Source organism: Myotis lucifugus, unplaced genomic scaffold, assembly GCF_000147115.1.
Source record: "Myotis lucifugus unplaced genomic scaffold, Myoluc2.0 scaffold_59, whole genome shotgun sequence".
Lineage (NCBI taxonomy): Eukaryota > Metazoa > Chordata > Mammalia > Chiroptera > Vespertilionidae > Myotis > Myotis lucifugus.
In genome coordinates this window covers 1,598,983-1,626,066 of record NW_005871107.1, presented here as the reverse complement: position 1 = coordinate 1,626,066, position 27,084 = coordinate 1,598,983, and positions in this window count along the sequence as shown.

Genomic DNA, 27,084 nt, shown 5'->3' with positions numbered 1-27,084 from the left:
ACCCTATCACCCAGCTGCATACAATTTTCAGATAATCTTCCAGTTTTTCTTAACATAAAGACACATCTCCTTAATAAGACCTTGCATGGTCTGGCATGCTCCTGTGAGCTCCCTCTCCCTGCTCTCTGCACTTGGCCACACTGACCTTCTCTCAAGGTTCACTACAGGCATATCTCAGCTATATCACGGTTTGTTCCGGACCACCAGAATAAAGCCAGTTGTAATGTGTTTGCTGGTGGAGGGTCTTGCTTTAATTTATAGAAAGTACAACACGTGTGACCTTCAATGAAGCAAAGTGCAATAAAACAAGGTCTTCCCAACACAGGGATTTTTCATTTGCTCTGTCTTCTGCCTAGAACCCTCGCACCTTCCTCCTGTGTCTGATTAATTCCAACTGATCCTTCAGACCAACTTCAAGTATTACTTGAAATTTCCCTGGCTATTACAAGCATGTGCAGCCCTTTGAAACAGAACATTTACAGTTTTGCATTCATTTGTGTTATTTGATGGCAGTCTGTCTCCCACAATAGGTTATAACAGCCGTGGGCAAACTACGCCCGTTTGAAATGAATAAAACTAAAAAAAAAAAAAAAAAGACCGTACCCTTTTATGTAATGATGTTTACTTTGAATTTGTATTAGTTCACACAAACACTCCATCCATGCTTTTGTTCCGGCCCTCCGGTATAGTTTAAGAACCCATTGTGGCCCTCGAGTCAAAAAGTTTGCCCACCCCTGGGTTATAAGCTACATGAGGGCAAAGACTTCTTGGGCAACATTTTAGAGGTCCCATGAATACTTTGTAAGTAAACTATTGAATGCTTCGGGAATTCCCCTTTCCTCTTTGTCACATCCCCATGCTGGTTTAGGACTTCATTTCAGCCTCCAATGCAGCGGTTCCCAACCTGTGGGTCTCGACCCCTTTGGCGGTCGAACAACCCTTTCACAGGGGTCGCCTAAGACCATCCTGCATATCAGATATTTACATTACGATTCATAACAGTAGCAATATTACAGTTATGAAGTAGCAACGAAAATAATTTTATGGTTGGGTCACAACATGAGGAACTGTATTTAAAGAGCCAGAAGGTTGAGAACCACTGCTCCAATATCTAGTGCTGTCTCCTAGGCCCGTGGTCAGCGAACAGCGGCTCGCGAGCCACATGCGGCTCTTTGGCCCCTTGAGTGTGACTCTTCCTAAGCCTTAGGAGTACCCTAATTAAGTTAATAACAATGTACCTACCTATATAGTTTAAGTTTAAAACATTTGGCTCTCAAAAGAAATTTCAATCGTTGCACTGTTGATATTTGGCTCTGTTGATTAATGAGTTTGCCGACCACTGTGACCTAGTAGATTTTCCTCATTCCAGTTTATCTGCTTTCTGGTTCTTATTAAACAACACAGCCAAACTCCTGTTTTGAAACTACCTCATTGTATATGCTATTCTTTTATTGAAACACTTTAACTAGTTCTCCTGTTCTGGAGCAGGATTTGCAACCCAAAGGCCTTCAGGTGAGGTGGGAGGGGGAAACATTTGCTGCTTGTAAAGCCCATAGACCGCTGGTTTGCGACCCTAAGTTCTAACATAACTAAAGAACATGTCTATATTCCCTAATTTTGTACTCAGGCCACTCTTAGATCTGAAAGTAACTGGAATTTCCAGTTCTAACTTGTTTAAACTGCGATTTCAAGCAGAGGTCCAGTCAAAAATAGCCTCTTGGTTACCAACCTCTGAACAACTGAGATTGGCACCTTAACCTGCAAGCACCTGAGTCTTTGGACACCACAATTCCTTGACTTAGAACCCTCTTCTTCCAGATCTGTACCTTTCAGGTCCTCTAAAGGCAGAAACGTTTCCTATATCCCAAACCAACAGGCCTGATCCCTGTTCCCTACATGCTATACGGATAATTAACACTAAACCATTACGGTGCAAGGCTATGTTTTATATATTTATAATTTATAACAAAAACTATTACTGTAATGTGTACCTCTTATTCAAAATATTCTTCTCATTTAGTAAATGCATAATAAATGGTTCATTGCTTTCCTTAACAATTAGCAGCAGCTGTTGTCACCAGGTGAGAAGGGAGAGAAAGCTCCTTGGAGTTTTAACTTGTTAGGCTGCAGTCAATCTTGATATTAAGAATTTATTACTTTTATTTGGGCGCTCTCTTCTTTAACAAAGCCATCAAAGCAGTCTTTAATTTCCCCATATCAACATCAATATGTATTCATTAACTTAACTATATTAGGAAACTATATAAAATAAAGTAGCCAAAGTGGCTGCCATTCTATACTACGGAACATGATAAAGAAATTACTTATATTATTTTTGCTGGTCCCTGGAAAAGAGATGTTTAAAATACATTTGAGGTCAAGCATTGTGAATGATGATTGTCTGGAATGTGTAGGAAACAGATTGGCAAACCTGTTTCCAAGGAAAGGGCTACAAAAATCCTGGAAATAATCCAGTAGTAAAACAGTTTCGACTTGGTTGTCAGTTCCCTCAGTGATCAGATGAGATCTGAAAGGGCTGGTGTAAGGATGTGGAAGAAGTGCAGCAATAGCAGAAAGTAATATCGAGTCAGTACTCTGCTGTTACCGTTGGGTCCTAGAATGACTGAACTATAAAATGTACGAGGAAATGACTAATATATGTTGCCTGTTTTCATTTAAAATGCTCTACTTGTACTTTATTTAGAACAAACACAATCTTTTCATTTAGAGCAGAGTCCAAATAGTCTTATGAATAGAGATACCAAGTTCTTGGAATTTATCTTTAGCTGTGTATGTGGCATTGAGCCAGTCATTATACTATAAGTCGCTTCATTTCACACCTGGAAGTAAGCACATTGAAAAATTTCACCAGAGAAATTTCTTAAAAATTCTGTGAGATTTTGAAATGCAAATTTTATATATCACTTCTGTAAATGGTGAGAAGTGAAACAGTGTATATATAGGGTGTACACACTGTATACACACTGAATAATCATTAATTCCAATGAATTAAGTATGAAAATAAAGAAACATCAATTGAGCTATCAGCTGTTAAAGTGTCGATACATTTTTGGGGACACCCTGTATTTGTAAAGGACCTATTGGATCTAGCATTGTGTTTATATAGTTCACATAAGACATATCTTTAATACAATTCAACTTAAGATGCATAATTAATGTTATTGTTTTTTTGATATGGGTACAATTTTGTTGATATTTGTACCCCAAAGCAGCATTGCTGCAGAGTAGATTATGATTAATTTTCACTATCTTTCTCCCCACTGGCAGTATGTTTGAGGAAAACAAGGCCCATGTACTGGAGCAGAACAAACTAGGAGAGTGACTCAGGGGAGAGAATTGGTGATCACACACTTCAGGTCCTTGTAAGTAATTTTAAAGTCTTTGATTTTATTTTGAGTGAGATTGGAAACCACTGTAAGATTTTGAACAGAGAGGCATCCTTTGATATACACTTTTAAAAGATTGCTTTGGCTAATATGTTGAGAAGAAATGTTGAAATTGCAATGTGGCGAGGGCGGAAACAGGAAGGCCAGTTAGGAGACAATCACAATAATCCAAAGGGGGGATGGTGGCTCCAACTGGGTATCAGCAATGGACACGGTGGATGGTCAGATGCTGGATGTATTTTGAAGGCAATGCCAAGCGATTTCCTGGATTTTCTCATCCCAGATGACTGGTGGCTCTTCCACTGGAAGAGTAGACTTGCCTAGTGCCATGATCGGCAAACTGCGGCTTGCGAGCCACTTGCGGCTCTTTGGCCCCTTGAGTGTGGCTCTTCCACAAAATACCACGTGCGGGCGCATGTACAGTGTGATTGAAACTTCGTGGCCCATGCGCAGAAGTTGGTTTTCGGCCTGGGTGAGTCTATTTTGAAGAAGTACTGTTGATATTTGGCTCTGTTGACTAATGAGTTTGCCGACCACTGTCAAGGAGGAGGAGTGCTCACCCATGTTGCATATGTCACGTAGGCCAAGGAGGGCAAGGATTGAAAAATTATAATTGGCAATGTGGATGTTATAGGTGACCTAGATAAGAGCAGTTTTGGTGAAACTGAGCATAAAGACATATTGAAAAGTATTTAAAAGAGAATGAAACAGGGCAATGAGAAACAGTGTAGACCATGCTTTCAAGGGACTTTGCTATAGGAGAGCAAGGTAATCTAATGCTACTTGGCAGCACATAAAGGAAAGGTTTTTTTTTGTTTGTTTGTATGTTTTTGTGTTGTTGTTGTTTTTTTTGTGTGTGTGTTTAGTGTGGGAGAAACAATTCTGCATTTATATGCTAATAAACTAGCAGAGAAAATGTGTTGATGTAGGAGAAACAGAACTGCTAGGATGATGTTCTTCAGTAAGGAAGAAGGAATGGAACCCAGTGTCCATGGATGGCATAGTTTTAGATGAATGTAGGTAGAGAGAGTTCATCTCTCATAATGGGCAAGAAGGCAGAGCATGTACATATGGATGCTGGTAGGGATCTGAAAATTATCTTCTAATGGCGTCAATTTTATCAGTGAACTGGGACTCAAGGCCAACAGCTGAAAGTGAGTTTGGGATGATTATTGGAGCGCTTAATGAGAAGCCTGGCAGGTGCTGGCGATACAGCTCTCAGAAGGTTAGTCTGGCTGAGTCAGGTCTCCAGCCAGTCTGACTGGAGAGTAGGAGGAGGTGAGTAGAGAAAAATGAGTCTAAATTTTACAAGGAGGATCCCAGCAATAACTAGGCAGAGCATGAGGGTAGATACTGATTGCAGCAGTGTGTACAACCTAAAAAACACTCAGAAAATGAAGGCAAACCATGAGGGAGACTAAATAAAGAGGGGAGACTGAGCTGTGTGTATGAGATGCAGATAACCCATCCCAGGGACAGCTAAACCAAGCAGAAACACTAGCTCCCACCCTACTTCTAATATTCTCTTCAGTGCGAGGAGGCTGAACGGATGTGCGAAAGCCCTTTGTTGCCTGGAGCTTGATATTGTTGGGATAAACAAAAAATTGCAGAATTCAGCTCATTTTCAGTCTATATACAGTGCCAAATGGTGGAATCCTATCAATTATGTTAATGTTTTGCCCACACAAGCGTGTAAATTTAAGCAAATAGCTGAATATTGGGCTTGTTCCAACAGGGTCTGACATCTTAAAATAAGACAGTAATTTCTAAGTGAAACATAGTAAAATGCTGTGATAATATGTTCCTTTAAAACAATTCAAATGTTTGTACACACTGCAACATGTTATTCTGTGAGTCATGGAGTATCACATAAGCTGAGAAGACTATGTGATGGAGAAGTGAAATACCCAAGATGGCAAATGGTGAGTGCAGATTCAGAACTCGATTATTCTGCTTCGGATTCAATGAACACTTATTCAGTTGTTGTGTGCCAGGTACCTTGTCAGGCAGTTTGTTTTGGCCTCCTTATTCCCAGACCTATGCTCTTTAGAAAAAAAAGCCAATCTCAAGAAAACTGCCATCACCAAAATAACTATTTTCATTTTATGCTAAATAATGTGCAACAATGCTCACACTTTGCATTCATAAATATACTCCTATTTTTTTCACTAAGTGATTTCAACTTAAATTTGCAAATATTTTCACAAGCAGGAGCTATAATTACTTTTCCTGCAGAATTCTAAGGCCCATGCTCCAGTCTTTTTGTTTAAAATATCATCCTCTGAGCGTCTTTTATAAAATGAGGAGTAATTTCAATTTGTTTGTCAATGAAGAAAAGTGGTGGTGGTGTTGGTAGTGAGGCAGTTAATATCAGTGAATTCATGCTCTGCCATTTCTCCAATGAATACTCTTGTTTTTGACTTCAGACTAGTGTGCATAGCAGAAAAATAAGAGTTGGTAAGAAAACTGCCATTTTTGCAGCTGCATTCATCATGTAGGCAGGTGTTTACAGCTACTTTAAATGGGTGTTCAGATAATGGGGTGCATTTTGTCATCACTATGCCAGAACAAGTAATCAGAAGCAGGAAGGAGATCTGTGCTTAAAGAAGTCTGTCAATAAGTTGACAATGTTTTTCTCTCTAAAGAGCTAATGGACTTGACTGTTTTAAGTGCTTGCTTGGGAGAGCATTATGAAGACAAAACGTCAAACAATGCCAGTGGCAGTGCAGGCTAAAGCTTTGATTATTTACTGTACTATTATTTTAAGATCAATATTCCTTTAATTTATATGGTTTGGAACCAAGATAGGACTTTATGTCTCAGTATTTCACTCTACCATCTGGGGAAGGTTGTTTGTCAAGAATATATATGACTATTTGAAAATTCCATCATGATGCATGAAACTTGGCATAGGTGATAATAAAAAATATATTAAAGGTCTTTGTATAGGATATATGAGGCCAGAAATTGGTACACTTGTTATGTTCTCAGTGTATTGATCACATTCTCTGAACTTCCTGTAACTAACCTTATTGCTTTTATGAAACCTGGATGGCTTCTTAATAGAGCAGTGAAAGTACCAATGGGCATAGTCACTTTAATAAAGAGCTAACATATTAGAGAAAATCCCAAAAGAATTTTTAGAAACCTGTATTTAAAAACAGATTTTATTTTTATTTTTTGTTAATCCTTATTTTTTCCATTGTCTTTTCTTAGAGTGAAAGTGAGTGAAGGGGTTAGGGGAGAGAGAGAGAGAGAGAGAGAGAGAGAGAGAGAGAAACATTGATGTGAGAGAGTCACATCTATTGGTTTCCTCCCACAGATGCCCTGACCAGGCCAGGGATCGAACCTGCAACCTAGGCACATGCCCTTGATGGGGAATCAAACCCGTGACCCTTTGGTGCACTGGCCAACACTCTAACCACTGAGCAACACGGGCAAGGGCTAAAAGCATATTTTCAGTTCAAAAATTTAAAACTAGAATTAAGGTACAACTCAGTTCCATTGCTTGTTTAAAAAAATATCAAATACTTTCCCTGGGGCTGCCACTGCTCCTACCTTATTCCTTTAAATTTTTAAATACTTTTTAAAAAACTTTATTCATTTTTTAAATGAATAATACTTTCATATGTTTCAAAAATCAAAATAATATAAAAAGGCCTACAATGAGAAGTTTTGCTCCTACCTCTGTTTCCTTCCATTCCCAACAAGGGTTAGTTGTGAAGAAAATCTTTTTTGTTGTAATATTTGTTGAGCATCTCTAAGCTATCTGGAGTGTAGCCTTCTATCTCAGAGGATTCATCTCAAGTGAAGGTAGGTAAAGTGAGAGTGTCCTGAATAAATGCTATACATACTATGCAGGCAAAAACTATAGCATATATCAATGTTTCTCCCCGCCCCCTTTGTCTATGTAAACACATAGATGTATCATTTCCAACAGTGGAACAGTCCACCTCTCTATGAATTTGTAATAAAATGATTATATGTAAATGAGATTATTATAACTTATATATGAAATGATTCAATAGAAAGATGTCAGACAAAATGGCCCATATTGAACTGACTTCTTCATGTAAAATGACGAAGATTTAAAAAAAAATCTAATGTGTCTACTTAACAAGATTCAAGGCAATATTGCATTTATATAACCAGAAGAATTATGAACTAGGAAAACTTTATTTCAGGTAACTCATGTGGTCATGATGACTGAATTTGAATAAAACAATCTAGTCATTGAATAGTAAATTAGCACAGAAAACTGGATCAGTAATTAGAAGAGCACATCAAGAAACTATCAGAGAAGACAGAGAAAGAAAAAGTAGTAGGGTATAAATGAAGGATAGATCCAGAAAACCAAACTAAAAACTAGGCATAATAAGAAATACATTAACATGCTTCCCAAATGTTCATGAGTGTAATAGCCACGTGGACACATTAAGATTCCTTGTTCTGTGTGCCCTCCCCAGGGATGCTAGTTCCACATGTTGGGGATTGGACTTGGGTTTATCTATGTTTCAAAATAAGAACATGAAGTAATTTTAATGGTATGGAAATTTGGGAAAACACTATCACAAATGAAGGGAAAATATTCCAAGCAAACCATCAAGTCAAAAGAAAATTGTAAATGTGTGTGTGTGTGTGTGTGTGTGTGTGTGTGAATGTGCGCACATGAATGTGTGTGTGTGTGTATATTTAAGTAATATTATACAGATAATATTACTTCTGGGGTTTAAAAAAAGATACTTTCTTCATAATAAATGGTTCATAACATGTCAAGCAAAATAAATGAAAAGAGACATAATTCTAGTTATTTGACTATCAAAATTAAGGGGCGTGTCCTTCAAGTATCCAGTCAGAAAACCTTAAAGACAAAAAACAATTAGTTGACATCCCTTCTACAAAACTAAGTGCTAGAAGATGAGGAAGAAGTACCAACAGACTTATGGCAGAAAAAAAATATTTCCTAAAAAGCCATTGTTCATTGCAAGATCAGGAAAGACATTTGCAGACAAGCAACAGCTCAAAAAAAGTATTTTATCTGCCTACCTCTCCTGAAATTATTAAATAAAAGCAAGTGTTAATTAAAAATTAGAAAGGGGTGGGGGAATATAGCCTAATATTGTTCACATAACTTAATTTAAATCTCAAAAATATAATGTATTGAGTTAGAAGATACAAAGTATCCAAAAAGAAATAATAATAATAATGGTAATCTGGATTTTTTGAAAAGACATTATTTCAACAAAAACCTGGAGATGGTAAGAAATAAAAGTATACTAATCTTTCACTTTATATGTTGACATCCCTTCTACAAAACTAAGTTGTAGAATATCAACAAACATACTTTATTTTTTCCCTTGATAGAAAAATACATGATAAAATATAATTAAAACTTAAAAATGATCACCAGTTAGCTGAGTTTATGGCACATGGAATTAAGAGGACATCTCCCAAAAATTATGATTAAATTTTGGGAAAAGACTACATCTCCCATGCTTCCTTGCAGGTAGGCGTGGTCATGTTGTTAGATACTAAGGGAAGGATATCCCAGAAAGCAGAAACACAAGGGAAGCCCCAAAACCCATATACAAATTCTTCTCAAAGTCTTGCCTGACTCCTGAACTACAGAAGTGGGGAACAAATCTCCAAGTCACCCCCCACTCCCAGCCCCCAGGAAAAAACAGCAGCTAGAAGACAAAAACAAACAAACAAACAAACAAAAAACAGGCAGCATAGAGATTTTAGCAGCTATCTGGATGCTGGGGAGATAGAGTTTGGAATTTAATTCCCACCAATTTAATGATATTCAGAAAACACTTCAGACTTTCCATTGGAAAATACTGCAAGCTTTCCATGGAACCCAGAGGGCCATGGCTAGTGAGAACCATGTCTCAGGAGAAAGGGCAAAACTGAAATGGACTGGCTTTGACAAAGCCCGAAACCACTCCTCCACCCTGTCCAGGCCATCCTCCACTAATTTGTTTGCCGGAATAAAACTCAATACTCTTTAGAGGAAGAATCAGAGTTTTGTTTCAAGGGCAAATAGAGGAGCAGGATGGAATAGATCAGAAACAAACCAAAATAAACATATGGTATTGGATAGTACAACAGGTCCTGGATAATGGTATTTCATTGTAAGACTGATGAGAAAAAAACAAAAACAAAAATTGATTCCCCTCTGGGCCACTGTCTGTGTGGAGTTTGCACGTTCTCCCCATGTCTTCAGGGTTTCTCCCACATCCCAAAGATGTGAACGTGAGGTGACTTGGCGGTAGTGTCTAAATTGTCCAGTCTGAGTAAGTGTGGGTATGAGTGTGAGTGAGTTTGCCCTTCGATGAAAGATTGTTCTGTTCAGGGTTGCCTTTCAGCCTACTGCCCTGAGCTACCAAGATGGGATCTGGCTACCCGTGATCATGAACTTAATTACGTGTGTTGCAAAATAATCTTACTTATGTTTATTAATCTTTTTTAAACGTATCTATAGCTCACATTTATTTAAATGTTTACTATTAGAAGTGTTTTGGATCTTAGAATTTTGGTGATGTTTTTGTGACTAGAAATATGTCATAGGAACTTAACTCTTGTTTATATCAATTAGCCTATGGTAAAACTGGTTTCATGATACCTCGTTTCACTTAAAGTCACAGTTTCCAAGAACCTAGTTATGATGTTGAGGACTTTTGTACTAGTTCAGTTGCATTTAACTGGAAATTTACAAAAATTTAACAAGATAACAGCTTAAAAACTTTGCAATGTATTATCTACAATGTTTACTATATAATAAATTTTCTAGACATAAGGAAAAACAAAAATATAATTCAGTCAAGAGAAAAATATGGTTAATAGAAACATAATAATAAATCACCCAGGCAAAATTAACAGAGACAGACAATAAAATAACTATGATTAATATCCTAATCTACAGAAGAATGATGGAAGCAAAGGGAAGAAATTAGGAAATGTCAAGAGAGTTATAGATAGTCTAAAGGAAACAAGTGGAAATCTTAGAACTAAAAAGATACAATAATAGGTAGTGATATTTAAATGAATAGATATTTAATTTTATGTAAAATCAAAATATTGTTATAAAATATTAAAGTAAGTCTATACAGTCTTACATAAATATCTAAGTAATATTTTTATTACCTTAGATGGAGAAGGCAATTCTCAACATGGCACCAAATGTGCAAACTATTTTTTAAAGAGTGAAAGGTTTCATGAAATAAAAATTAATTTCAATAAATAAAAATAATATTTAAACCATTAATAACTCAGAAAATTAAAATACAAACTGGAAAAATACTTGCAGTATAAAGATATTACTGTTTTTAATATAAAGATATCAATATGTCAAAGTTCTAATAGCAAAATGGGCAAAGGGCAGGAAAAAGAACCTGTAAATAAAGAAACACAGAAGGCCAGGAATCATGGGAAATGTTCAGTCTTCGCAACAGAGAGAGAACTGAAAACAAAGGAGCTGCCATTATTTCCCGTCAGATTAGCAAGTTTATAGAGACATGAATGTGGGGGACTGGACAAACATTCCATGCAGCTGGAATGCAAGATGATACAGTTTTTCTAGGAGGCACTTTGTGAATCTATACATAAAAGCCACTAAATATGGCATTCTCTTTGACTTAACATTTTAATTCTAGAAATTTATCCACCGGAAACAAATATGTGAAGGCAGATATTCAGTGATATACACATATGTATATTTATCATACAAAAAGAAGGAAATAGTCTAAACACCTAAAATAAAATTTGTTTGCCAAGTTGTTCTTCACCTGCATGAGTAAACCCATTAATAATTATAATATATAGATATATATTTCTTGCTATGATATCTGTAATATGTTGTGGGACAAAAAGTGGGTTTCAAAGCAAAATGCATAATATAATGCTTTTATTAAAAATTAACATTATATACATTCGTACACATGTATATATTGTATAGAAATAAGTGTCAGAGAATATACATCAGAATAGTGAATATAGTTATCCATAGGCAGTACAATTACAAGTGATATTTTTTCTTGTGTATCTGGGTTTCCTAATCAAATTAATGCAAGTTTAAGGCAGTTTCTGTAGATTTTTTTATTCCATTCCTGTGTTCTGTCTTTATTCCCTGTAGTGAGCTTGTTGACTAAATAATCTTTAGAAAATTAAAGGGTTAATTCTGTGTAATGATTAGCACAACAGTTGAGCTACACTTTGGGTTAAATACATTTCTGCGGGCTGGCATGTTCACCACATATAACGTTGACAGTAGGAGAAAAAGTGTTTGGGGTTTCAAATAACATTCTTTGGAACAAAAGGTATTGTAGGATAGGAGCTTCTTGTCCTGTTCTAGTCCTTCTGTCCCTTTGGCAATCACTTGCTCTTTGGGGCCATTATGAGACTGAATAAATAAGAGACAATCTGTGTTCATACTTTGAATGGCAAGTTTAATTTAGACAATCTGCAAATTTGAGAAAAAGATTCCATCAACTCCCTCTGAGCTCTTTCCCCCCTCAAGTCAGTTAAAGCTCTTCTAGTCTTTCCACAGCCGTGGTTAGGCTCAAACCTGTGTACACAGAGCTTGCTTGGCACAATTCTGCACTGGCAACCAAAGGAACTCAGTTAATTGTAAACCCTCGAGAGCTCCTTTTAGAATCGCATCTTTGGTTTCCTGGGTGATGTAGACATCTGCACTCATGTGAGAACAATACACAACTTTGTTACCAGAAGTGTAAGCTACTTGAGTTCTGTACAGGAAGGAAGACGATCAGAGCCTGCACTGCATTTAGATTAAGCTTCTGGGGGTGGGGGTGGGGGGATGGTGAATTAAACTGGGAATAATATTACACTGAAACATTAAAATCGAATATTCATAGGGACAGTATAATCAAAGCCCAATGAATGAGTAAACCTTTCTTTACTCCCCAATTTGTAAATAAACCTCTAGTGGAAAGCCACAGGTCTCTAGCTATTGAGTTAAAAATTATTTTTATTACAAGTAGTCCTTGTTTTGCACAGTTGATGTCTGTGCAAGCTGAAGCCATGCACAGTGATCTTAATAATAATGGGAAAAGCATGGTTGTTTTACGATCATTAGAAATTATTGTCAAAACATTTAACGCTCTCTCACTTTTGGTCTTAAGTATATAGGGAGATGTTTTTAAATACTAAAGCTAATATTTATTTAACACCCTGCTATTTAAAATATTAGAAACATTAATAATTGAAGTGTTTTTATCTATTTGTAAAAACCAATCAAGGATCGTTTGAGCGGTGATTGCTTGTTGTGGTCATATAACTTATGATATGAACTGAACATCTTTCCATGCCTTGGCCAATGGTCATACTCCTAAAGTTCGGATCAGCTTGCATTTTATCTATTTCCCATTCAATGTTGTGAAATATTTCTAAGAATTTCTTTAGTGAGAAGTTTTTGCCAGAATCACTGCCTTTGGGAGGTCATCATCCATTTCTTTATGACTGTTTTCTACATATATCTTCATAGCTTCACCTTCACTATGTTTTCTGGCTGCATATCTAGAGCCTCCCCAATGGTTGGCAGTGTCAACATCCCTGCAGTCAACTATATCTCCATTTGAGTTCCATTCAGGCATCTTTCCCAGTGTTATCACTTTTTTTTAATTAAATTTTTTTATTTCAGAGAGGAAGGGAGAAGGAGAGAAATAGAAGCATCAATGATGAGAGAGAATCATTGATCAGCTGCCTCCTGCATGCTTCTCAGTGGGGATTGAGCCCACAACCTGGGCATATGCCCTGACTGGGAATGGAACTGTGACCTATTGGTTCATGGGTCAGTGCTCAACTACAGAGCCATGCTGGGCATTGGTCTTTTTGTTTGTTTTCTTTACATTAATCTCTGTTGGCCATTTCCCTCTTTAACAATCCATTTTTCTAATAAGTCATACGGATTTAAAACTGAATGACAAGGAGGCCGCATACACATATGCTTTTCTAAGAGTAACTGAATGGAGATATACAGTGACCAATCACTGACAGGCTTTGAAAGAAGTGGTAGGATTGGTCACTAATCATGAAACAAATTATTTTCCTGGTGATATGTGGACCAAATTGCTAGCAGCAAGTTTGTACTTTATGCAATTATTCAGTGATTATAACATGGTAATTAAAGTTTATATTGTTAGGGGACTGCTATTATTCAACCAAGCTGTGGTAATGAGAATTCTTGCAAATTGAGAGTGGTCGGTACAGAATTAATTTCTCAAATTTAAGTGAAAGGAGACAACATTCCATGAGGAAAAGCAGAGATGCTTCTGAATTTCTGGCTGTGTAACTCTTTTGAACTATTTTATTTATTGTTATGGGTTGAACAAATTATTTGGATGGCAGTTCAATCTAAAAGACTCCATTGTATTAATAAAGCTAATGCACATGTGAAGTATAGCTAATGTGGTCCAAAACTGATACTCTGAGTGAATGAATTTATTGGCAGATTTGCAGGGATAGAAAAGAGTTGTTTTCTCTGGGTATGAGGGAAATAAGGAAAGTTGGAAAAAATAGTGGAGTGTTTCTGGATATTATAAGAAAAGTAGAGATACTCTGATTTCAACAAGACAAAAGTTTTCTATAGAGACACCTCATTATTTAAGTAAGCTAATTACATTAGAATGTTATTCCACAGTTTATCTTTCCTTTGTAGCACAGTGAATTCTTTATCAGGTTTTAAATATGCAAAAATAAAACATTTAAAAAAATCTTTATTGTTGAGAGTATTACAGATGTCTCCCTTTTTCCCTCCATGGCCTCCTTCTACCTGTTTCCTGCCCTATCCCCGGCCTTCACCACCCTATTGTCCATAAGGAATGCATATCTATATATATAAAAGCCTGAACGACCAAACAACCAGCCGACCGGTTGCTATGATGTGCACTGACCACCAGGGGGCAGATGCTCAATGCAGAAGCTACCCCCTGGTGGTCAGTGTGTTCCCACAGTGGGAGCTCTGCTCAGCCAGAAGCTGGGCTCACAGCTGACGAGCACAGCTGCAGTGGTGCAAGCCTCTCATGCCTCTGTGGCAGTGCTGGCGGCAGCGCTACTGAGCAGCAGGCAGAGTGGTGCCAGGATGAGCAGGAGTGGCGCCCGGCCCCGGACTCTTCCCAGGCCATCTGCTGCTTCCCACACTGCTACATCCCTCGAGGGATGTTGGACTGTTGGTTTCAGCCAGATCCTGCGGGGATCGGGCTGAAACTGGCAGTCCAACATCCCCCGAGGGGTCCTGGATTACGGGAGGGCAGAGGCCAGGCTGAGGGACCCCACCGGTGCACAAATCCATGCACTGGGCCTCTAGTATGCATATAACATCTTTGATTGATCTCTTCCCACCCCCTCTCCCACATTCCCTCTGAGGTTTATCAGTCTGCTCCATGTTTTATGCCTCTGATTCTATTTTATTCATAATTTATTTTGTTCATCAGATTTCTTGCTCATTTTTATTTTTAGATTCAATTGTTGATATATATATGTATTTATTGCCATTTTACTGTTCATATTTATCTTTTTTTTCTTCTTCTTCCTCTTAAAGAATACCCTACAACATTTCATGTAATACTGGTTTGGCAGTGATTAACTCCTTTAGCTTTTTTTTTTTTTTTTTTTTTTTTTTTGTCTGTGAAGCTCTTTATCTGACCTTCAATTGTAAATGTTAAATTTTCTGGGTAGAGTAATCTCTCTTTTTTTTTTAATATGTTTTATTGATTTTTTAAAAAATATATTTTATTGATTTTTTACAGAGAGGAAGGGAGAGAGAGAGGAAGGGAGAGAGATAGAGAGTTAGAAACATCGATCAGCTGCCTCCTGCACATCTCCTACTGGGGATGTGCCCGCAACCCAGGTACATGCCCTTGACTGGAATCGAACCTGGGACCTTTCAGTCCACAGGCCAACAACGCTCTATCCACTGAGCCAAACCGGTTTCGGCAATGTTTTATTGATTTTTTACAGAGAGGAAGGGAGAAGGATAGAGAGTTTGAAACATCAATGAGAGAGAAACATCGATCAGCTGCCTCCTGCACACCCCCTACTGGGGATGTGCCCACAACCAAGGTACATGCCCTTGACTGGAATCGAACCTGGGACCCTTCAGTCCACAGGCCGATGCTCGATCCACTGAGCCAAACCGATTAGGGTGAGAGTAATCTTGATTGTAGGTCTTTGCTATACATGACTTTGAATATTTCTTACCATTCCCTTCTTGCCTGCAAAGTTTCTGTTGAGAAATCATCTGGCAATCCCATGGGCACTCCCTTGTAGATAACTAACTGCTTTACTCTTGCTGCTTTTAAGATTCTCTCTTTGTCTTTAACCCTTGGCATATTAATTATGATGTGTCTTGGTGTGGGCCTCTTTGATTTCCTCTTATTTGGGAAATAAGAGGTCTTCCTGGACTTGTAAATCTATTTCTCTCCCAGGTAGGGGAAGTTTTGTCACTATTTCTTCAAGTAAGTTTTCAATATCTTGCTGTTTCTCTTTTCCTTCTGGCACCCTCCATAATGCAAAAGTAGTTACACTTGAAGTTTTCCCAGAGGCTCCTTACACTGTCTTCATATTTTTTGATTCTTTTTTAATTTTGCTCTTCTGATTGGGTATTTTTTGTGTGGTTTTTTGCTTCTTCATATTTCAAATTGTTGATTTGGTTCTCAACATCTACTCTACTGTTGAATCCCTGTAATTATTCTTTATTTCAGTTAGCATGTGCTTAATTTCTGACTGCTTTTTCATGTCTTTGAAATTCTCACTAAAATCCTTGAAAGTCTCATCCTTTAAGTCCCCTGAAGCTCTCATTAAGATCCTTAAGCAACCATATAGCCATTGTTTTGAAGTCTGCATCAAGTAGTTTGCTTGCTTCCATTTCTTTCATTTGTGACATGTTTCTTTGTCTCTGCATTTTGACTGCTTCCATGTGTTTGTTTCTATGGAGTAGGTAGAACTGCTATGTCTCCTGGAATAGGTAGAGTTGCCTTGTGTAGTAGGTGTCCTGTAGGGCCCAGTGGCTCAGCCTCCCCAGTCACCTGATCTAGCACTCTAGGTGCACCCCTAAGTGGCAGTGTGCATAGTCTTGTTATAGTTGAGCCTTCATTGGTATTGGTGTCAATGGAAGGAATTGAACTCCAGGCCAATTGGCTGTGAGGACCAGCTGTGAGTACAGTGAAAGAACTGCTATGCAGGAGACACCCCTTTGGAGCAGGACTTGCTTCAGTGGGGCTTTGGTGCTCACTGAGTCTGTCCATTGAGTGTGTCAGTCATGCATGTATAGAGTTGTAATCTGGCATGGTCTGAAGCTGTTCACTGGGTGCACTGGCTCTGGGGCCTCCTGGGAGGTAAAGAGTCAGCCACTGCCTGGGGCCACATGTCAGAAGTTACAGAGAGATCTGCAGATAGCTGCTACTTTTATTGGGCTTGGAAGTGCCTAGGCAAAGCCCAGCTACTAAGCAAGGCAGGCTTGTGCTAGCTCCAGGTCTTGGACCTTTTATTGATAGACTAGAGGCCCGGTGCACGACATTAGTGCACTTGCAGGGGGGGCGGCGATCCCTCAGCCTGGTCTGTGCCCTCTGGCAGTTTGGGAGCCCTTGGGGGATGTCCGACTGCCATGGAGGTGGGAGAAGCTCCCACCACCACCACTGCACTCACCAGCCATGAGCCCAGCTTCTGGTGCACTGACCACCAAGGAGCAGCTCCTGCATCGAGTGTCTGCCCCCTGGCGGTCAGTGCACATCATGACAACTGATCGTTCTATGGTCCAGTCTATTTGCATATTAGCCTTTTATTATATACTAGAGGCCCGGTGCACAAATTCGTGCAGGGGTAGGGTCCCTCTGGGTGGCCTGCAGAGATCGGGCCGAAACCTGCAGTCCAACGCCAACTGCAGCTCCTACCTGCAGCTTCGGCTAATCCTGGCCCCAGTGTGCCTGCTGTGGGCTTGTGCCCAATCAGTCCCAATCAGGAGAGTCTCACCAGCCATGAGCCCTGCTTCTGGTGTCCTCCAAAGAGTAGTGACCTGCAGTATCGGGCTGAAACTGGCTTTCTAACATCCCCAGAAGGGTCCTGGATTGAGAGAGGGCACAGGCTAGGCTGTGGGACCCCACCAGTGCACAATCTGGCCGGGGAGGAACTGCGGGAGGGCTCCAGGATGTTCCAGCCAATCTTGCTCAGTCCTAATCAGCCGGACCCCAGCAGCAAGCTAACCTATTGGTCGGAGCACCTGCATCCTGGTGGTCAGTGCACATCATAGCGAGCGGTTGAGCAGCCTTAGTGTATCATTAGCATATTATGCTTTGATTGGTTTTTCAGTTGTTCTGCATTTGGTCTATTTGCATAGTACCCTTTTATTATATAGGAAGATACTAGAGGCCCGATGCATGAAATTCATGCAAGAGTAGGCCTTCCTTCCCCTAGCTGCTGGCACTGGCTTCCCTCTGGCACCCAGGACCCAGGCTTCCCTCACAGCCCCGGCTTTGTCCAGAAGGTTGTCCATAATACTAGCATATTATGCTTTTATTATTATGATGGGGCATGCTGAAGTCAGCTGCTGCTTATTAAGCGATTTTTGAAAAGTCTGAAGCCTGAACCAGGACAGGCCATTCATATGGAAAAGCCACTGCAACAGCTTTGGAGGGGCTGTAAATTAGATGGACAGTGTGAACTAGGCTGATGGACACTCATATATGGCTGCCAGTCAGTTCTGCACCAGGCAAGGTCCCAACACAGGAACAATGACCCCCACAAGAACCCCTGTCTGGGAGAAAGCAGCCCTGGAGTTCCTGCCCTGATGCCAGATAATCCAGTTCCTCCCTGAATGTTGCAGATTCCTTTCAAGCCACCACCTCAGTGTTGGAGCCCAGAGGGATCCAGTCTGAGTAAGTTTGTGCACTGGCCCTTTAAGAAGAACTCCGTGGGTCTCTAGCAGCCTTGGTGTCACTCAGCCACAATCCCCACTGTTTCTTACAGCCCAAAGGTATGGGGACTTCTTTTCCCAATTCTGGAACCCTGTGCTGAGGTGTCTGGTGTGGGCCTCAGAACCCTTGCTCCTCACAGAGGCCTCCATAGCCAAGATTCTCTCCTGATTAAAAAAATGCCACACGTGGGTGTCAGACCAGCCAGTTCCATGGCCTCTGCCCCTCCGATCAGTCTCAATGTACTTTCTTCTTTACTTATATAGTTGTAGGACTTCCATTCAACCAGATTTTAGGTGGTTCTGAATGATGGCTGTTCTGTATTTTAGTTGTAATTTTGATGTTGTTTTGGGAGGTGGCGAGTACTGGTGTTTACCTGCGCTGCCATTTTGGTTCTCCCAGAACTTATTTTTTAAATAAATTAAATGGTTAACATAATAGCTGGATGACCAAAGTAAAATCTGAAAGAAGAAAAGTTACTAATAAATACGACTGATTGTGTAGTGCACATGAAGACTTTGTAAAATAGTGTGGGCTGTGCTCATTAAGTAAGTCAATTAGCAAAAAAAAACATTTTAAAATTAGTTTAGAGTATGAAAGAATTTATCAAAATATTTTTTAGGAAAATAACAAGAAAGCTCAAGAATATTAAAGTGGAGTCAAAAGAGCAGATCCATGTTTTAATACGTTTACAGATCAAATTTAGAAATTGAAAAAAGGAAGAATTCTATGTAGCATAGAGTTGCTATTTGCAGCTTTATAAAAGACAGGCAAACGTGAACTTAATACTAAGAGAAATGATTATAGAAAAATTTATATGTAGAGGAGCAATAAGTAAAGTGATTATGAGAACAGGTAAGAATAAATTCGATTTCATTTTCGGCTTTTATTTTTTCCCTCCAATGGTGTTACGTTAGTAAATAAACAGAATGTGGCTCTGCATTGGAGGTTTGATAGAATAATTGATAGGGTATCTTGTGAATTGGATTTGTTTCTCACACTGGGGTTAGCAGGCTTGAAGAAGAGCAGTTGGGAATATTGCAATCTGTCTGGCAAATCAAACCCTGATGATAAATGTGAGTAGGTCCAGTTGGAGGTAGGAGGGAGCCGGTGGGGAGCCTCAGCAGTCACTATTAGATATGATCATAATTAGCATTTTTATTAGGGAATCTGAATAAGGAGTAAACATCAAATTAATGGAACGGTTGAAAAATGAACTAGGACCCTTGGTTTATAGCAGTGGGGAATGTAATAAAATATAGGTAGGTTGAAACTAAAGAACTGTAGTGAGGAAAAGGAAAGAAAAACAAAATAGAAATCTGGTTCAGTAAAATGATGAATCATTTCCACAGGATTTTAATCTGAAACTCAATTATAAAGTGCTCTGAAATTATATAATAATGACTGAGGATGCCAGCATAGACAATAAACTTGGGCATTATAAGTTGTGATCAGGGTTTTGTCGTCCTCGATAAATTATTCTGTCTGCCTACACCCATATCTCATCGGAGCAAGAATATGCTGGAATGAAATGCCTGAATTGGAGCCTCTCTGGCCAGAATATGTTACAGTGTCACCCACGCATACAAATGGGCTTTGACAACAACGACCATAAATCTTTCCATCAGTTATGAAGTAATGTTGGGCTCGCTTTTTCTAATCACAGCTGCAGTACCTAACTAGATTCATCATGAGTGCAAATGGAGAGTATGATGTCATGAATACCCTTTCTGCTGAAACCCTGAGAGGGTTTTCTTCATTAGGAGGAAGAAGGGTGCTGCAGGTCTAAGACAGAAAAATTACCAAGGAAAATAGTTTCTTCTTTCCATCATTTTTTGTCCATCTGATTTGCTTGTTTGTTTTTCTTCGTACATTTGAGTATCCAGAGAACGTATAGGATGCTGGCCATTTTTAATCTCCAGACTCCCTTTTGCATTAAATTGTTAAATTCTCTGATTAATTAAGGGAGAACCCTACACTAACAAATGAATTTCAGTGTCTATTTTTAAAAATATATTTTTATTGATTTCAGAAAGGAGGGGAGAGGGAGAGAGAGAGACAGAAACATCAGTGATGAGCGAGTTCATTGATCTGCTGCCTTCTGCACACCCCACACTGGGGATTGAGCCCACATCCCGGGTATGTTCCCTGACCAGGAATTGAACCATGACCTCCTGGTTCATAGGTTGATGCTCAACCACTGAGCCACACCAGCTGGGCTTCAGTGCCTATGTTAAGACCATAGCTCTCTCCTTCGATAAGACGGGTTTCCTAGGTTTTGGGTGGCCAAGCAAGAACCAGCTGGTTATTTAATACCAAAGACAAAATCCAAATATTTTTCTAGAATGTAACATGGATGCAATGAATTGCTCCTGTGTTTATTTGGAAAACTGAGTGAACAGATCACTTTTCTGAGTAGCAAAGCTACTATAACCAATGAAAACCAAACTGGAACCCACCAATTCACTTGAGACGGCTTCCCTGGGTTACTGTCTCCTAAGGGGAAAAGAAAGCAGCTTTATTAGCAAACTGAATAGAAATTAAAAGTGAATATATATCCAATTTTCTTTTTTTTTTAACCTTATATTCTTAAGTCAGTCAAAAGTAGAATTTTGAGCAGTTATGTTTACTTTGCACTAACAGACAACACATTCAAATCCCTCAAATCTATTCTTCTCCAATGTAAGACTTGCTCTATTTTTTACCTCAGAATATAAGTCCCCTCAGCAACCTGACAAATTCTTTTGTTGTCTCATCATTGCCTCTAAACAAAAGGTGCCCTCTTTTTTTGTTGAATAAAACTTAGCCCTTTCTGAGTGAAAGGGTTTGAAAAGTAAATCTCCATCTCTCTAAAATCTTTTTCTTTACACCTCTGCTGGGGACCGGCCTGAGTCAGCCTCGGGCCAGCCTATTGTGTGTGGGTTCTTGACTGTGTGCAGGAAAGATTTCGCAAGACAAGTCTAGGTGTTTTTAAGAGTGTGTTTATCAAAGCTGTGGACAGTGAGAGTTTATGAGAAGGAGAATAAAAAGTTCACGCCTGAGAGAAGCTGTGGGGTGCTCCAGAGAGAGCCCTGCGCTGGCATCCTTTGTCTTGAGGGCTTTTATCTCTCTCTTGCAGGCAGGAACCCTAGGAAAGGTCTCAGGGGAGGGTTTCAGAAGACTATTCATCATTTTTCTAGGTGTGTTTTTTTAGTATGTTGATGTACCAAAATGAGTGCTAGAAGGACCAGGGTCATTTTCCGGTCAGCTTTGCCTCTATCTTGGATTTGTTAGACTCTAATTTTTCTTTTCTTTTTGTTATTTATCCCCCCTGACTTCATCTGTCCTTGGGCTTGCCTGGTACTAATGACACTAATTGGGCCTCCAGCATCTATCTCCTTGACCAGGGTGATTTAGACTATTTACTCTCTGGCTAGGGAGAGGAGAGGTGTAAAGTATTTACTCTCAAGTGTCCTTGGTTAGGGAAGGTAAGGTCTTGCCATTTACTAGCTCGCTGTAAATTGCTTGACTTGTTTGGCCCTATTTGTCTAACCATTTACCTCAGTTTCCCTTTTCCCACTTGTCAAAAAAAACTACCACCTAACGATCCTGTCTCACCTCTACTGGAATTAAAAAACAGAAATGATAGCAAGTAAGTAATTAAAGCAAAATCCAAAAGTAACCAATCAAAACAGCCAACACCACCAGCAGCAAAAACAATAACAAAAGCATCAGAATTGTAAACAAGGGTGTATTCAAATGAAGGAAAAAATTTAATACAAACCACAAAAACAAAACTGAAATCCTTTATCACTTCTTTATAGTTAAACATTATAGACATCATATCTGGAAATAGAATATCTCATTTATTTCTTACTAGAGGCCCGGTGCACAAATTCATGCATGGGTGGGGTCCCTGGGTCTAGCCACCCATCGGGCCATCTTGCCCAGTCCAGATTGGGGCTGATGGGAGCCGACCGGCTGGGGAGGGACCACAGGAGGTTGGTCAGCCGGCCGGGGAGGGGTTGCAGGAGGGCTCCAGGGCATGTCCGGCCCTCTCACCCAGTCCCCATAGGCCAGACCCCAGCAGCATGCTAACCTACAGGTTGGAGCATCTGCCCCCTGGTGGTCAGTGCGCGTCATAGTGACTGGTCTGACGCTTAGCATATTACACTTTTATTATATAGGATAACCTCAAAAGGGGATAGTATTGTTGTTCCTACTTTTCTGACAGGGAAAGGGAGGCACAGAGTAGTTCAGAATTTACCTGGAGACACACAGCTTGAGAAGATTTTGACCCCACATTCAAGCAGCAGCGCCATACTCAGCAGGCTCCTTTTATTTCCCCTTTATTTTGGTGACGGTGCTCAAAAACTTAAACTCATGTCACTCATTTGTTAAATGAACTTCAGTGATACGAGGGGCCTAATGGCGATTGCCAGCAGGACTCTGCACTGCTTGGTAAGAGCAAGGAGTTTTCCAGTTGCGATTTAATCTCCTGTAGCACTAGGTGAGTATTTGTAGTGTGTTGCCGAGGTCCTGCAGAGGAGGCAAATGCTTTGGGGCAGATCTGTGTTAAGATAGAATGAATGGAAAGGTCTCGTGCATTCTTTCTGCTGGAGGGAAGAGGCTGATTATGGGATTTACCTACATCTGCAAAATCTCTCTTGCCTTGTAAAGTAACAGATATCCCATCGTAGTCACAGTCCCGCCCATTCTCCAGGGGAGGAGTTTATACAGAATGTGTACAGCAACAGGCAGGGATCTCGCGGGCCATCTTAGAACTCTGCCTCTCACAGAGCAGGAGAAGCTTCTGTGAAATTTTTGTTGCTTCACATATAATAGAGGAAAAACAAAAACCCTGATGTGTACTGACAATATTGAACCTCACCGAAATTCTGGGATCCTAAAAACAGTGATGGTTAAAAAATCCTCTCTATCTTTTATATTCAGCAAAATGGCTATTGCAGAGGCCCTTCCTTTCTTATATGTCTGAGGTAAGACTCAGAGATGCCACCCAGCTTAGTCCAAATCCCTCTGCTGCCTTATAAATGATTAGCTACCCTGGTTTGTCCCCATTAATCAATTGGATCACAGTGTTCACTAATATGACTTGATCAAACTTTAGTTAAGCTTCTCTCCTTCCCCGAGACCCCTAAAGTTTGCCTACCCTCAGCCTGAGTCTGCTGACACCCCCTCCTTAGCAGCCCACCTGAGGATAGGCTGGACGTGGAGTAAAATGTTCTCTGATCTACTTTCCTGTCACTGTCACCTCCTCCTTCTCTTCACCTTGGTTCCACTTCCCTCCCTCGGGCGCTGTCTAGCCTCCTTTCTTCATCCTGTAAAAGAAAGAGCCCTTTCTGCCTAACTTTGAGAGGCTCACAGATCTCACAGGTGAAGCGTCCTCCTGATTGCAGTAATCCTTTCAAAGTCTCTCCTTTCCTAAGCCCCACTTTTTTTTTTAATACATCTGTGCCCTTCAAGGCAATATTCTTTTCAACTAATGTGAGTAATTTTTTAAACCATTGCTCCAAAAGCAGGACAATTATTTCTACATCTCAGGCTGCTCTGTACGGAGGCAATGACCCAAGCGAGTCATGCAGAAATCTCCACACGGTCATCGTCCCTTCCCTTGGAGCAGTTAATTAAAACTACCCCTCTTGGACTCCAATGAATTTAATCTGGTTAGCTTAAGTTAACACGGAACTAAAATGAATGTAAGGAAGAAAACTGCAAAGGAAAGGTCAAAACAGTCTTAAATTTACAAGATTGCTATAGATGTTGGCAGTGTGGCAAAACTATTTTTATTTAGAGGGTAAGCCAGGATAAGAGGTATTTCAATCCTTTGATTTGGTTGTGCCCTGGGACCCATGTGAAATAAGGCAAAACTCACCACTATGGTCTTCAGTGAGGTCTTACAGCCTTCTCTACGAAATATTAGGCATATTGCACTTTCATTTGAGACTTCATGGATTTCTGATGAGGATAGTTGGAATTCTAACTGATTTTTTAATACCTTTTCTTCATAAGCCAAAGCATTTTATCTCCCCCCCAGTAATTTGTCATTATTACTTTATTTAAGGATCAACTCTACTATGAGACACAAATAGAAAATACCACACTAAAATTATAAGAGCACTTACTTATTCTTTAATGTTAGATAGTTTCAGTTTTTCAAAACATCTATAATAATAAAAGCATAATATGTTAATTAGACTGGACGTCCTTCCGGACGACCTTCCAGACGAAGTCGGAAGCCCGGGTCTTGAGTGCCAGAGGAAAGCCAGTGCCAGCAGCTGGGGGAAGGAAGGCCTACTCTTGCACAAATTTCGTGCATCAGGCCTCTAGTAAATGAATAAAATTCTTTGGATTATTGAGAAAATTTACATCTTACCTTTCAAAGTCTAAACATTTTGTTCAAATTTTCAAAGCTCCATTTCTACCCACAAGAGTCTGCTTACCATATTTAGAGATTTAAAAAGCAAAACAGGACTCAGAGATTAGACTTTTTAGAGTTGAACATGTTTTAAAAATATCTACTGGGCTGAATTCTCAGTAATAAACTAGAATTTTAGATTTGAATAATGCCAATTAACATACAACATCTATATTTTGGTTTAGAGGTGGAAAAGAAAGAAAAAAATCAACTTAATGAATGTGGGATTTAAGACATGATGTATTTCTCTAGCCCAGTGGTTCTCAACCTTCTGGCCCTTTAAATAGAGTTCCTCATGTTGTGACCCAACCATAAAATTATTTTCATTGCTACTTTATAACTGTAATGTTGCTACTGTTATGAATCGTAATGTAAATATCTGATATGCAGGATGGTCTTAGGCAACCTCTGTGAAAGGGTTGTTCGACCGCCAAAGGGGTCGTGACACACAGGTTGAGAACCACTGCTCTAGCCACTACCAAAGCAGAACATTTGCTTGATATAACATCTCCTATTGCATATTAGCATAAGCATAGTGGTAATTTGATAAAGGATATAGAAAGTTTAACTTAAAGTCAATTAAGTGGATCCATGTCAAGTATGTTATTATAATCTTCATATATTTTTTCTTTCCTAGCTCAGAGTTCATGCTGGAGGTTACCAAACAACACTTAATCATGTAAACTCATATGATGGATTAATATAAAATTATTTTGAATTTAGGTACTTATTTTTGAACATTTCTAAAATTCTATGAATCTCATTAATTCTGTAAAATCAGATTATAATCTTATAGATAAAAGCATGGAAATGGTAGTATAGAATTTTTGGCACAGTAGGGCAAGAAAGGAATAGCAGATCTGTTCTTAAAATATAATGCTTTGGGTACAGTTTCAGAAGAAACTGTAAAAGGAATAACCCTTGTATAGATATTCAAAATATTACAATATCAATATTTTCTTTTAATTTTAAACCTATGGATAAATTACCATTGTCCAGCACAGTATCATGATAATGTCTATATCATCATTGCTTAGAGTCTGCCACTCATTCATATGGGGTGATCTTAGCTGGACCACAATGCATTCAGTAACCATTTTTTACCTTTGATCACTGGACACAATGCACCATGGTATCTTGGTACTTTTCTGTTCTCCTCCAATCCCAATCCCATTTTGTACAAAAATGCTTACAGCTAGGCCTTGCTTATTACAAGCTGATCTGACTCTGACAGCCTGGACATGAACCATCTCAGAGAACATCAACATCAGACAAAGTCACTCTAAAATGATAAATGGTTTTAGAGTGGGGACAAAAACAAGGGCACTGTGCAACCTACAAAATACAAAACATCCTCCTCTATCAACTAATGAGTGACTATCACTTCTTTACCCACTACAGCTTTATTTTCATTCTAGAGATAAGATCTACTGAGATGACAAATCATAGGGGGGGGGGTGTGTGGATGACCTGGATCCAGTCAGAGTAACCTATTTCCCGGGCAATGATGACATGTTTCTTCCCGTGTAGAGATAGCCTCTTGTTAGTGAGAAAGAAAAATGAAACCAATAAGCAGGAAAGCAGGGTTAGAGATGGACTCAGCATCCTGAGGTCTCCATTGGGATTCCCTAGTCTCAGATATTCCTGAGGCCTCATGTATCTCTAATCTTGCCAGAGTTTGGCTGTTCAGCTCTTCCTTCAATTCTGAGAATTTATTAGTTTATCTTATTTTCTTAGCTCCAGCTAGGTTCCTGTTGCATGGAAACTAAATACCCCAAACTGAAATACTTACATTCTTCTACTGGTCTCTATCCCAGCCTTTTGGGGCCAGACCACTAAAAAAAGAAATAAACTATGTTTCTGGATGGAGAATTGTAGAAAGGGATGCAATTAAAAGACAGACCGTGCTGACCTTGACCGTGATCTGTGGTTTAGGTAATTAGCCATTGTTATGTGTAGTTAAGTCTATACTGGATGTTTTTGTAATCCTCCAGATATTATTTTTAAATTTATGTTCAAAACTAAGAAACCTTAAAAAGTGAAAGGAGATCTTAGGAAAGATATTGTAAATGAAAAAATGCCTTTGTTGAGAAACGCTATCCTTAGAAGAATTGTATGGAAAAAACACAGTGAAAAAGTGAATGGCATATAAACTTTTAAAAAGAAAAAGAAGACACCAACATCTAGCTAAATAAATGGTGTTCTGATTTGAATTTCCTTTTTTAAAAAAGAAACATTTACATTTGGTATTTAAGGTTACAGCTTTGTAACTTGAAGATATAATAAACGTGAGTCTTAGTAAATAAACATAAATGAACAACACTAATATGTTTTA